Raw genomic sequence first — 11,448 nt, 5'->3', positions numbered from 1 at the left:
TGAAAAGAACCTCAATTCACCTGTAATATATATTGTTTTGGAACATCCATTACTCTTGAGTACAACTGTTAATATTTTATAGGAATTAGATTTCTTAAGGAAAATGATTAAATAGTGAAACTTTGGAAATGAATTTATCACTTATTTTTTGAAGGAAGAAAAAGAACTATTTAATGACAAGCTTAATAATAACCACATCATCATTAAATGAGCTAATTATTCCAATTAGAGTAACATAAAAATTAATTCTTTAAGCATTTTTCACAAATCATAATCCTTGCTTTAAATATGAGTCCTAATAATTGTTTGAAGAAATTTGAAATCATCAAATAATAATACTTTGAAAATAAAATTATTGCTAACATGTTTGATGGAAATCTTTTTATAATAACCTTGATATCCACACTATTTTTATTTACCAATGTTGAAAATAAGAAAATCCAATATGAATAATCACAAATCAACCAACTGCTTATTAACCAATGTGAATAAGACTCCTAAATATTTCAAACAAATATACCTTCAATCAATCATTATGAATAAGACTCCTTTCTAATTCCAACCAATTCATTTTCATTTAACCAATATGAACATGACTTTTAGATGATCCCAACAATCTACTTTTGTGGTTCCTAAATAACCCCAATTAATAAATGAAATCTTCTTCTAGTGGTTCTTGAACTAATGCAATATTATAAGGAGATAACTATCCACTTGAATCCATTTATCCCTTGGACATTTTCTACAAATAATAAATTATTAATCACAAACTCTTTTAAGAGAGTTAAGATTTACTCCTAGGTTATCTCAATTAAAATAGTTGTATAATCTACTAAGTGATCATGAAATAGGTTTCTCAAGCACATATTAAGGTAAGGATTCCCTAATAACAATCATAAGTCATTTAATATTTGAAGCTAAGTTCAATTAAACTTACAATAAAGTTGAGTTTTTGATTTGAGGTTCAAGAGATAAGTCAAAATCATAGTTAAATGACTCCAGATTGATAAAACTTTTAGTTTTCAAATAGAGTTTCTCCACTACCCAATTAATATTAATGTTCTAACAAAATAGATTTTTACTACGAAGTTCAACTAATAAATTCGCCTCTTCCTTAAATATAGCTCTTCCTTTTACTAGTCTTATGTTCCATTAGAGTTAGGAGATAAATTTGACTAATTTAAATGACTTGGTTATTTAAAAATTTCAATCTACTACTACTAAGAGACTAATATCCAAATTTGAGAATGACCTTTATATCTAGCTTCTTGTAATTTGTATGATACATCAATTATGTAACTTTCTTGATGCTTGAAGTAGTCAATTGGTTGAGGACTATGCATCTAAGCATGAACATATCAAATTTACATTGACGATCATAGCGATATATATATACTAATAATTCATATTGAATTTGAAATGCCAGCTAACAACCCCAATAAAACTAATCTAACCGAATGATTCAAAATCAGGAATGGGTTGCAACCAAATAAAGGTTTACCAACCATAATTTGTAGTTCAAAAAATAAATTGAAAATATTATTTATCGATAACTCCAAATTATAAAATTTTAATTGAAAGTATAAGCAAGTATGTTCATTTGTTAACAATATCAACTATATAAATAGTCAAATAAATTTCATATTATAATTTTCTTAAGGTTACTAAAGCCAAATTATAACTTAATCAATGAAATCTATAAACAAACTCTATTTAAATTATAAATAAATCATCTAATCTAGATTATATTTCATGCATTTACTAATTAAGTTTATTATTATTATTTTACTTTGAATTAACTTATGGTACCACTTAATCATTTATTATATTGATTATTTTAAATCTTTAAACAAATAATAAAATAATAATAATCAAATTTTAATATATTATTAACATTATAAAAATCGAATTCATAATGATTAAAATATTTCAAAATATAAGTAAATGCCAAATAAATGGCAATTTGAATTCACACATGTCAAAAAAATCTTTAAAAAAAATGAATTATTTGCTTTAACTACAAGGTGGCTAAAAAAGAGGAAGGGGAATGGGGAGTGGGCCCGTGGGCTTCCCCACCCACTTCCCATGAAAAAGGCTTCTTCTTTTTTTATCAAATAAAGAATGTTTTCAATAAAGAATCTTTCATCTTCCTAAATAAAGGACTTCAATAATGGAAACAAGTTTGTTTTTTTTGTTTTTTTTTGCATGCAACAGCATGACATTAACATACCCTTTTTTTTATATTGATTAAATTTATCAACTTATTTCTTTATATATATATATATATATATATATAAAATTTACAACCAGAAAATAAAAAAAAAGATTTATAAATGATTTGTGCTATACTTATATTACAAGACATAAAAATATAAATTGAAAAAGGATTTAGAGTTTTGTTCTAATATACAGAGAGATGAACATGTACAGAGAAAACCAATTGTTTTCTAGACATATTAAAATATATATATTTTTTTTAACTTCTCAGGAGGGGATTTCACGAGGGGATTTCACAAGAGAGATTCATAGGGAAAAAATAAATAAATTTCAGAGGAATAGAATTCCATAGAAAATAAATTTGCACATAATGCTTGAAAAATAGAGGGTAGAGTTTCACAGTGATAGATTTCCACAAGAGAATAAATTATCTCAGATATATTTATTTTAATTTCATAATGATTGATTACACAAGAATCATAGAGTTATATTTATATTTATTGAGATGAAATTATATGTATTTCATGATTAAGATTTCACAAAGAGGAGGTTTGCAGGGAATTAATTGTCATACATTCGACATAATTGTAATTTTCATGATAAAATTTCTCTCATAAGGGCAATATACATTCACAGGGAATTAGGACATATATACACAATGATCAAATCTACATTAGAGAGAGAGAGAGACATGAATTTTTTATTTATTTTTATGTTGCTAATAGGAAAACATTAAATAAACTTCATGTACAAAAGATCAACTTATATCCAGAGAGGTTTGGTTCTAAGATTTAGTTAAAGAAATAAAAATTTGCACTCAAATGATTAAAAACACATCTCGAGAGAGAGATTAGTTTAATTCACAAAATAATCTAATAAAGAACAAGAAACACAAGTGATCATCATAAAATCACAGAGAATAAAATTTACATTCCTAATTTCTCAGAAGAAGGGAACGAGATTCATATGCAGACAATTTTTCAATAATTCATATGCAAGAATTATTCAATAAATCACAGAGAGATGAATTTATTCTCAAAAGAAAAATAAATTAAATATGATTTTTTTCTTTCTTTCTTTTCTTTTTGCACTCACAAAAAAAAGAATTTAGAAAGCAACAATATAAAAAAAATAATCTGATTTCTTTCTTTCTTTTCTTTTTTTCATAAGAAAATTAAATAAATAATAAAAATAAAAATACCTTTTACATGCATTATGTGAAAGGTACTTTTATCAATAATTATCCTAATTAAGAAGAAAGAATTTACTTTGTTTTTAAACAATCTAAAAATTTTATATACTTGAAGATGTAAGAGAAATGATAGAAACTATATTTTTTGATAATAAAATTTTCTTCCATATGTAATTAACAAAAAGCAAGAGAAAAGAACCTGTTTGTTGAAGCTTGATGTTGAATCCCCTCCAATCTTCTGGCTGTCCTTCCTAGATCCTTCCTTGCAACTTGGTGAATTTTCTTCAAACAAACTTAACAATTCTACCAATAAAACATGATTACAAAAGAAATCCTATTTCTATCAACATTAAACACGAGAAATTTATTCAAAGAAATGAATCAACCCCTTCCTTTCGAAAACTTTGCTTATGTTATATAGAAAATATCCCTCAATTCCATTATCAAGAGAATTAATTGAAAATGAGATTCTTTATCCTAAATTATCCTCATGCAAAATTGATTGATCATTAAATGGAGGAGTTAGATGCAAGAAAATGGAGGATGGAGATTCCCTCTATATGCTTCCCTTTCTCCTATGACACGTGCTTATTTGAAATTGAGGACTTTAATAATTTCTATTTAAATTATTCTTTTATGTGTGTGTTCATTATTATAATCATATTCAATAAAATCATTTTTAACATAACCTCAAAATGATGTAATAGAAATAACAATAGTAGTAGCAATAAAGGAAGGTTATGACATTTAACCTACAATCAAATTTCTTATTCATTTAAATGGCTACCAAAGTTTTCTTTCAAGCCTAGCAATCTACTAGCTCTAAACCCTCCATATTTTTAGATCTACTTTTTCCCAATAATGAAAAGATTGAAGATATAACTATAGGGTTACTTATTTTCCTTCATCCCTGTAAACCGAAATGAACAAAAATAGTCATCACTTAACTCCTTAGCCACATATTGTGCAAAATAGTTATTGTGGAACTTTGGTGTAGTTTGGGAACTTTATATAGACATGGTAAAACATGCAAAAAACTGTATGGCAAATCACAGTAACTCAAGCACGTGGAATTTATTTATCTCGCATGATATTGACTTTGAGATTACCACCATTGAAGTAATTATGTGGAACATGAGAACATTTTAATATTGTAGATGTGGATTCACATCGTTCTGAATGTCTTGTGTGTTTTGGATCATATTACTTTGGAACGAGCTCATTTCTATGTTGAGTCATATCTTTTATTTTTGTTTTATTTCCATTTGTCATCTTGAAGCACTATTTTTAAGTATTGATATATCCTTTTTAGAAAGTTGGTCTTGTGATTGTAGAGAATTCATTATCACTCATATCCAAAGCTCACTCTCTACCATTATGATCTTATATCTTTTTGCACTTACTGGGACCTAATAAGAACAAAAATAGTTGATCTTATTAATTCTTTATTGAATACTTCTATTTAATTTTAAGCAACTATGTTTTGAACTTGTATGATGGAGTTCTTATTTAGATTATATTGTTAAAGGATGTGGATATCATTCATTTAAATTAATAAGAAGAAAATAAATTATAATTTATCTTGACATGAAATTTCATCATAATATGGATAAATTATTAAAGATGCTCAAAATACATTTATAGAAAAATTATGCTATAAATAAGAAGGTATAATCTTGTAGATTAGTAAAATTCATAATGTTTTATAGTATATCATAATTAAAGTTTGTGTCTACCAACCTTAGAATTTTCTATTGGAAGCTTATACTACAATATTATTGAAATGATAAAATACATTTTAACTATAAATTTTGAATCTAATCAATATTATTTTTATCATTCTACCTTACAATAGCTCTACTATATGAAACATTGTTTATTAGGGAGAGAAAAGGATGATATTACATTATTTATATTATGAATGTCGAATACGGAGTAAAGAGAAGGGTGAGTTTCTAGAGAGTTTAACTCTCTACTTTAACCCATTTTCCATTAGTTAGCCTAAAACAGTCTCTGGCCAAAATTTTAGTTGATCTCTTGGTACATATTTATTTTCAGTCTCTTCCACATCTTAGTGTCATTACAATAGCATCTTAGATTGTTGATGCACTAAGTTGCACCAAATTCCATCACCCTACCAATTTCGAGTCATTATGTGTCCTCGTGTAGGGTCGGTGGTTCTTCATGTCATGAAGAACTCCAGGGAAGCATTAACGTTTCACAGTTGGGCAGTAAAGCACTCCGATAGTGTTCTCACCCATGGTGTTTACATGCAAGATAGATGTTGGAAGCTCTTGCTAGGATGATTATCAACTTATTTTACATATTCAATGTAACTGACCTTATGGTTTTGTAACTAAAATAATTTCTTATGTTTTGCCAATTCTCATTACTCAAGTATTAAAAGATTGTGTCAAATTACAATCTCTTTTATATTCATTGTTTATTGAGCAAATTGTATTAATTAATGATTAATTAAGTGTAATTTGTGTATTTTGTTATTTTAACAATATGGAGGTCTTTACAACAGTGGTAGAAACAACATCCTACTAGAAGTTTCATAGAAAATAGAAGACTTTAATGGCTATACAAGGAATTGATCATGCTAACACCATAACCTTCAAGGCCAAGATCACAAACTAGAATGATCTACCCAAAACCAATAAGAGTAATGCCTTCTCTAAGCGTAGCAATTGTCAAAATGCACATGAAACCAAGGTAAAGAAGCTAGTTCAAACTCTACAAACCACAATGACAACCATCTTCCTAGATCATGGACTCAAAAGCCTAGAGAAAATTTTCAGACCAAAACAAAGAACCAAAAGAGTCCAATGACCCCTCAGATTTAGCAAAAAGGATAAAGAAAATAGGGCAACCAACTACTTTAAAAGCCCAAAAACAACTCAATAGAAATATTGGCACCATTGACATCTTAAGAAAGTCTCAATTGGTAATAGAATAACCACAAATAGAAAATGGAACCCACCAAAAAAGGTCACACTAAAACCCCCCACAACAATGACAACAAGCTCCCAAACAACACCAGTGTTGTAGACCAAAATAAAGCATTCTTCATTTTAAGTAACATTTCCTCTTTCTCCTTAACATATTTTTCTACAAAAAACTTGTAGAGTTTATCTACAAAAAAATATTTATTTCTTTGTTCTTATTACGACATGCATACAAATTACTTTTCCATTAGTTCATCTATTTGATGGTTTACCTCATCCAATTCCTTTTTCTTTCATTAAAAATTCTTTGATAATAGCCTTAGGCCAACTTACAAGTATGATATTTGGTGATGATTACATGTGAGGTTAAATCCATTTAAATAATATTTCCTATTTTTTTAAAACATTTTTCTACAAACACAGAATTTATAAGTAAGAAGTATCTGTATTTCCTTTTTATTAATTAGATATGTTCATACAAATTATTGTTCCATTTGTTGATCTATTTGATGTTTAATTTCATCCAAATGTTCTCTCTTTAATTCAAAAATTCAAAAATTGGCTTAATATATTCAAGTGTTCTTCAATACCTTGAGTAAAATTTGCAAGTAAAATGAGATCATTAATGTACAAGAAAAACCTCACAAGATAATATCCTAAATGAACAATATCCCATCATTATAGAATTTAACCATTCTTCTAGTTTATTGATATAAGCTAAGGATAGTGAATTGCAGTCACACTTCCTTAAACTCCGATGATGCTCCTAAATATTTTTGAAAGGTTTGTTTAAGTTTTTCATTTTTTTTCAAATCTTCTCATAACTTACCCTATGGACTGTTTCTCTATGTGACAAGATCCTTCAAACTAGTCAATAGTTTCCTCTTAAAATTTAAAAAATAAAAATTGAACACATGAAATAATAGTAAACTTCATTATTTTCATTCTATACTTATTTAAAAAGAGACACAAATAGTCATGTTCCTGTAATTAGTTTAGAGTATATAAAAGTAGAGGTGAAGATGGATGGAGAGAGAGAGAGAGAGAAATGTGCCACTATCATAAAGGGATATAGAGGTAGAGATAAGTATATATGTTATTTCGCCGAGAGGTGATCTACAATGGGATCGAAGTTGTCCGTAAACACAAAATGCCTTTAAGAAAAAAATGACGGTCTCATGCCTGTTTTCGCCGAGAGGCGATCTACAATGGGATCGAAGTTGTCCATAAACACAAAATGCCTTTAAGAAAAAAATGACGGTCTCATGCCTGTTTAAATAATCCAAACTATATATCATTTGTTAATATTTGAAATCTAAAAGGTATGCATTGAGTTGCTTTGGTGAATCCTTCAATGCATGTTTTCCTTCACCGTGATTACGCCGAGAGGCGTTCCTACAGTCGCAGCAAGGGGGAGTGAAGGCATCCGTGTATACATTAAAGAAAACGGAAATCTTGGCCATGCATTATAACCACTCCAAGTAAACGTTTAGGTTGCGATTGCCATTCCTCTCCAAGGCATGTACGTTACTGTAAATGTTCAGGTTACGATTTCCATTCTACTTCAATGTAACGCAATGTAACGTTATCACCACCTTTGTCTTCATCAATCGCTGCCCTTGATTAATCGCTGTCTTCTATCCACCGTTGTTGTTTATTAAGAAAATCGACTGCTACCTTTGCTTAATATTTTGGGGGGGGGAGGAGACTCTGCCGTGAATTTTCCTCTCTGCAAAATTTGCCTGGTTATGGGTGTTTTGTGATAAAAAGATTTTTGGGGCTTTGCTTTTAATCAATTGGAGAAAAAGGAAATTTTGGAAAGGAGATCGAAAGTTTTGGGGGTTTTGTGACTTAATCACCTAAAGTTGTGTGGAAGAAAAAAGATGGAAAACGGAACACCACACTGGTTGCGATTGCCATCCACTTTAGTTTCAATCTATTCAATTGATAAAGTTGGGCAAAGATTGCTTCTGCTCGAAGCCGGAGTGCAAATGTTTGTTTCATAGGTAAATCTGTGTAGCCATTCTGTTGTTTTGGAATTGCAGGTGATCATTGGAATTCTATTAGCAAAAGGGACGAAAGAGGACGAAGATATTTCCAAGGGCATGACAATTGTGATAGTACTTATGGTATGCACATTCGTCTCAGCCTTTGCGTGGTCATAGGGCCTCTTGCATGGCTCATTCCCAGCGAAACTTTTCCACTAGAAACAAGATCCACTGGACAAAGTGTCACCGTGTGTGTCAACCTTCTCTCCACATTCGTCATTGCATAGGCATTCCTGTCAATGCTTTGTCATTTCAAATACGGGATTTTTTTATTTTTCGCTGGTTGGGTTTTAATCATGTTTACATTCGTCCTATGTCTCCTTCTAGAAACAAAGAATGTGCCAATCGAAGAAATGATAGAGAAAGTGTGGAGACAACACTGGCTATGGAAGAAGTATGTCACAGACTCTGATCTGATCTGATTGATGATGAGGACGGTGATGCCTATGCCAATCAAGAAACTGGGAAAGCTAATGGCAAGGGCCATCACAATTCTCAGTTATAATTTGATTTTACTGCATAATTAATTTTCAAGCTTAAAGTTTTTTCTAAGCCTCCCGAATTGATCTACTCTGCATCTCTGATTTGAATGGTTGCTTTTTCATGTCTCTGACAAGTGTAGAGCTTGAAATTAACCAAGCCCAACCTTAAGTCAATTCTGTTCCCCTTTCCCTTCAAAGATACTGAACTTGTAAGAAGGGAACCAAGCTCAGTAGCAGGATCTTCAATATATATTTAGAAAAAGGGTTCAGAAATAGGATGATATTAAATATGTTAAAAAAAATTCAGAATTAAATGGTGTGAGTTGCACCATTTTTTACTGGAGAACATCATTAAATCTTTCATATCATTGAATTTCATTCAATTTAATATATTGTATTAAATAATAACAATTAAAGATTAAATATTGTTGGGGGAGAGGGAAAAAATTGAGTTCTATTTGGAATTGAGAGTGGGGTTTTTCCTTTTTAAATTTAATATACTTTGTACTATAATTGCATATTAAGCGTACCATATAATTATATTCCAAGTTGTTGTGAATTACTCTTAAATGGTAGCTCAAATTTGTGCTCTAGAATTCTTGCAATAGGGTTGGAACATGATCTACAATGGGCACAACCTTTACTAATTTGTGCTACTATAAAAATGATTTATTTCTCTTCTTAATGAAAGATTTTGAATGAAAGTATAGATGATCAATTTTATGGTATTTTTAATTTTTAAATAAATTACAAAGCTTTTGTTCTTCAATACCAAAATTGTTACTTTCAAACTATTGTTTCTTTTTAATAACAAAGATCTTAATTGATAATCAATTTGGATATTAATTGATACGCTAGAATACAACATTTTCCATAAAATTTAAAATAAGTTTCTATAATTTAACCACTTAAAATAGATTAAGATTGTGACAAATATCTTTCTATATTTTCAAATATCAATATAGTAACATTTTTTTTTCCAAAAATCTACATATAAAGAATGCCCAAATAATATAATAATAAGAAAAAAACCTCAATATAATAGATAGAATGTCTCCAAGACAAGATTGTAGCTAAGAATGTTTTTCTACTATGCTTATTGATTTAGGAATGTTTGTAATGGATGTGTGTTTGCAAATGAAACTTTCTTCTTTCAAAGAGTTGTTTCCAAATACAAATGATTTTAATTTTTTTATCCAAAAAAAAAACAAAAAAAGTGAAAGTGGCACATAAAAGATAATAAAATTAATATAAATTTATTAAAGACATCCATTTGAAGGATGCTCTTATATATTATATAGAAGTGTTTTAGATATCTATAATAATCCAGAATTTTTTAATATGTATAATATAGTTATTTTATTTAAATAAAATTATTAAATTTAAAATTAATATAATTTTCTTAAACATTATTTTATTTTATTTTATAGAATATATAATAATTTATTTATATACTAAAGTATTATATTCTTTTACTTAAGAAAATGCATAATCTTTTCATAATACTTTGATTTTTGAGAAGTAAATGAAAATAGGTTCAATTTGACAAATAGAAAATATTTTATAACATGTAAAAAAAAAATCTAAAAGTCTTACTCTAACAATACACCAAACTGAACCCTATCCCTAAACCAAATTGAACCCTAACCCTAATTTAATTGAATAATAAACCAAATTCTAACCCTAATTAGACTCAAATCCTAAGCCTAACTATAATTAAACCCTTATCACAATCAAACCGTACTACAATTGAACCCTAACTATAATTAACTATAACCCATTAAACCCTAACTAAGATTTTTCTCTAATTGAACCCCAACCCTAAGCTTATATTAATCCTTAACCCTAATTGTGCTTAAACCATAATGTTAATTAAACTATAACTCAAACAATATTTGAAACGTAACCATAACCCCGAGATTCATCCTACAATAGTAGTTCCTTAATTAAAGTCTAGCCCAAACCCTAACCCTAATTAGCCTTCAATCCTAATTTAGCCCTAAGCCTAATGTATTTGAATCATAACCCTAATTCTAACCTAAACAAATTTTAGTATTATATTAAACCTAACTATAATAAAAATATTACCATAATTAAACCCTAACCTTGATAATATCTGTAATAGAGACCTAATTCAACCCCAATCTAATCATCATTAACCCTTAACCATAACCAAAACATAACTATACCAAAACCTAATCATAATCAAACCCTAACCCTAATCATAACGAAAACTTTATCCTAACCACAATCAAAATCAAATCTAACTGTAATAAAAACCTATAATTAAATCCTACCTCCAATATTAACCCTAACCCTAATTTTAGGTTAACGTTAACCCTAAACCTAATCTTACCATAATTGAAACCTAATCATAACCTAACACTAAACTTAACTATAACCCCATATAATTTTAAAACACCTACAACTTCAACCCTCATCTAACAACAACTGAACCATAACCCTAAACTAAATTATAACCCTAATTGGACTCTAATCCTAATTGAATTCCAACCCAAACCCTAATCCTAATTAAACTTTAATCCTAATTTAACCCT

This window comes from Cryptomeria japonica, chromosome 11, assembly GCF_030272615.1.
Source record: "Cryptomeria japonica chromosome 11, Sugi_1.0, whole genome shotgun sequence".
NCBI lineage: Eukaryota > Viridiplantae > Streptophyta > Pinopsida > Cupressales > Cupressaceae > Cryptomeria > Cryptomeria japonica.
This window is presented reverse-complemented; position numbering follows the sequence as displayed.